We start from the raw sequence: 3725 nt of genomic DNA, 5'->3' as shown, positions 1-3725 counted from the left end.
GAAAAAAAAGAAAAGAAAAAGGCGACCAGCCAGGTTTTTTTTAACACTTTGAGTCCCGTGGGAACAAAAGATTTACTTGATTTAATTTTTGTGATTACGGCTCAGGGGAGGAAAACGTTCACAAATCAAACACGTCATGTTTATGTAGCTTCTGTATAACCGTCACAGTCAGGACTCGGCGTGAGCCATCTAAAACTTAAAGACCCACTCCGAGATAAATCATGTTTTTTTTTTGGGTGTTTTTGTAGCATTTTTCTGATGATGAAGGACATATATAAAGAAAGTTAAGCTCAAAATGGTATTTCTGAGTATTTCTTTTTTCAAGTCGTTGTGGATCAGGAGCAGATGAAAAAAAAAAGCTGCTTGAAAAAGATCGTGTTTGTGACGTAGAAAATACGCTGGGCGGGTCACAAGCTCCCTGCCCTGCTCTGCAACGGGGGGAGGGGGCGGGGTTGCTCCACGCCAGAGGTCCCGCCCACAACTTAAAGGTGAATTTCTAATAAACTACCGCAGCTTTGCAGAAACTATGTCCAAGAAAGCGACAGTTTTTTTAGATAATGGCTAAAAACGGCATAAATAGAACTAAAAGACCACCGGGAACACTTTTAGAATAGTTTAAAAGATGATTGGAGTGGGTCTTTAAAGTCAAAACACTGTTTTCAAAGTTTGTTTGGAATGCAAAAACAGAAAACACTTCAAACTGGTCATGGCGCCCCACTTATAATTGATTTCCCTTAGGACCATAGATCTTTGCCTTTGAGACTGTAGTTTAAGCTGAAGCTACAAAACTTGAGGCTTTTATTTTTTTTCATTTTTTCCCCCTGTATAAATAACAAAAGAGGAGAATCTGCAAATCCCCCCCCCCCCCATTTCAGCTTCAACTTCTATCGGCAACAAACGTTTGACTTCGAAATAACAGATGACACCTTCACTAACATTAATGCATGAATCGCTGGACTGTATATGAGAACTGGACTGAGCAAGTGTGACGTCAGCCATAGAAATGAGCGAACGTCTGTCTCCAACCAAATCAGGTCACTTCAATTGCCTTTGTGTTTGCCATACAGAAGTTGTGAGTTGGTCTGAGTCAACGTTTCTATGGCAATCACTCTCACCAACCAGGACGGAGCTTGTAGGGAGTCCACACCCCCATGAAAAAAAGGGATTAGCAAGACCACGTAAAAAAAAAAAGAGGTTATAAGAACAAGAATGGTTGAAGTCTAGAAGTCTAGGGGATTTTGTCTTCTTGGAGCCAGCAGGTACTTCCTGTTTGGAACGCCAGGGGGGAGGAGTCACTCAGTCCAGTTCTCATATACAGTCAAGGGTGTAAATACTGACAAGGCTGGATATAATTGGAAGTTTTAGATGAACAAAACAAAATTGAAGCAGAAATAGTTGAGGTTTGTGTTCAGAGAAACCAAACGCGTAGAGGAAACATTAACAGATGAGATTTTATTCATCCTGTTTTCAAACAGTCACTGTGAAACATTTTTGGTCTGGTCGTTCCGAAAAAATAAGTAGCTCAAATATTTATCATGGGAAAAAAAAAAAAAAAAGCTGTAAAGAATAACTGTTTTTATCCTAACGTCAAATCAAAATTTACAGAAGGAGCCTGTATCTTCCTTTAGATGATGTGTTTTTATGTCTTTCAGGGTAAATTTGTATTTTTATAAAGAGAAATATAAATGTTTCTCAGAGAATTTGAAATCTTAAGACAAACTGAAGGCGCACCTTAATAGAGATAAAAAAAAGATTATTTTAATGTCACTGAGCTGAAACGATAATGAACATTTAAAAGAAATGTTGCAGTGAGTTTAAAACTTTGTATAGAAGACGATATTTTCAACTAAAAGTCCGTAAATGAACATATAAAACCCCTCGATTGGCAGGTGACTGTGAGATTTCGTTTTTTTTCCCCACAAATTTGCAGCAAAAACTGATTGAAAAATAAAAGAAGCAGTGCATGATATTTTCTTGGCCCCCCTTCTTTTGCTTGTTTTTTTAGTCAAATGTACTTTCAGGTACTTTGTAGCGATGGTGCTGCACCCCTTGCTTAATCCAGGAGTCCCCCCCTCATTTCCATTACTGTGTAATCTGATAATCTGCATTTGACATCAATGTCGGTTAAAAAAAAAAAAAAGCTCCACAGACTCTTCGGAGTCTGATGTGGAACTGGCGAGGACAGATTACGGCGTGTTTATGCCAGCAGAGGCATCATTCCAGTCTGCTCTGTTTTCACTGCTGCGGAGGAATCTGTTGGTTTAAAAAAACAAAAACAAAGGTGTGAACTGCTGGATCCAAATGCAGTTTCTCTGTTGTACTGTTACTGTAGTTCTGCTGTAACAAATGATTTTTAATTTATTAAAACCAACATCCAAGCATCTCCTCCGAGCTCCGAGCATCTTCCCTGTTCTCATTTCAGGAGTGGAAAACGTGTAAACAAACATTAAATCAAGATGTTTGTTTGATTCTCCACAAAACAAGTTCTACTAAAGTTGGCGCATCTTTAAAGACCCGCTCTGTTGAAAATTGTGTTTTGGGTGTTTGTAAGTTGTTCTTGTGGCATTTCTTCTGATGATGGAGGACATGGATGAAGACAATTTAGCTTAAGATTGGATTTCTGAGAGTTGCTTTACTGAAGAGAGTCCGGAGTAGAGCCGGTGCCGCTCCACATAGGGGGGGCCAGTTGAGGTGGCTCGGGCATCTGGTCCGGATGCCTCCTGGACGCCTCCTCGGGGAAGACCCAGGACACGCTGGAGAGACTACGTCTCCCAGGTGGCCCGGGAACGCCTCGGGGGTCCCCCCCCAAAGGAGTTAGAGGAAGCAGCCAGGGCGAGGGAAGACGGAAGTCTGGGCATCTTTGCTGCCCCCGCGACCCAGTCCCGGATAAGCGGAAAAAGATGAATGGAATTATGATGAATCAGTAGCAGTAGTACGCTGTTTGAAAAAGATCGTATTTGAGACGTTAAAAATACACTGAGCTCTCAGCAACGGGGAGGGGAAGGGGGGCGGGGTTTGTCTACAATGGTACCACCCATAATGGTGTTGATTTGGGTAAATACCACATAATCATATTATAGCCCTTGTGCTATCCTAGTCCCTTTAACATTGGGAGTTGGGTCATTTAGACCCACTAGACAGTGCTCTGAACCTTTTTTCTTCAATGATTTGTGATCTTCACTGGTGTCCATGGATTACATGAAATCTTTCCACCTTTATCCACCTTTGTTATGGTAGGGAGAACACGTCAATGTAAGGGTGGGGTCATCTAAGGTAGCACAAGAGTTAACGACCACAGGGAACACTTTTTTTTTAATTAAAAAAGATGATCAGAGTGGGACTTTAAAAATAGTTTTTTGTATGCAGGTTCTTATTGACATAATGTTGTGTAACTCATCTACAAGCTTAAATGATTCATTTAAACATTAAAAATGACTCTTCACATGCTGTGAACTTTGGTAAAACAAATCAGAAATTTCAGCAACAAAATTATTTAAAGGTTTTTTTTAAAGAAGTAAAGATGAGAATTTAAGTAAAATTTTAGAACTAATTTTTCAAATTAAAATATTCTTTTTGACATAAGAAGATGATAAAAACAAAATGATGATATAGCTCAGAAATGGTTTTGTCATGTAAATGGATTGTTTGGTTTTCATCAATAAAAGCATAAACATCATTCAGCTGTGAAACACATGGATGAGCGACAGAAGCAAACACAGAAGATC

The sequence above is a fragment of the Oryzias latipes genome, chromosome 13 (genome assembly GCF_002234675.1).
Source record: "Oryzias latipes chromosome 13, ASM223467v1".
NCBI lineage: Eukaryota > Metazoa > Chordata > Actinopteri > Beloniformes > Adrianichthyidae > Oryzias > Oryzias latipes.
Note: the sequence above shows the minus strand (reverse complement) of the source record.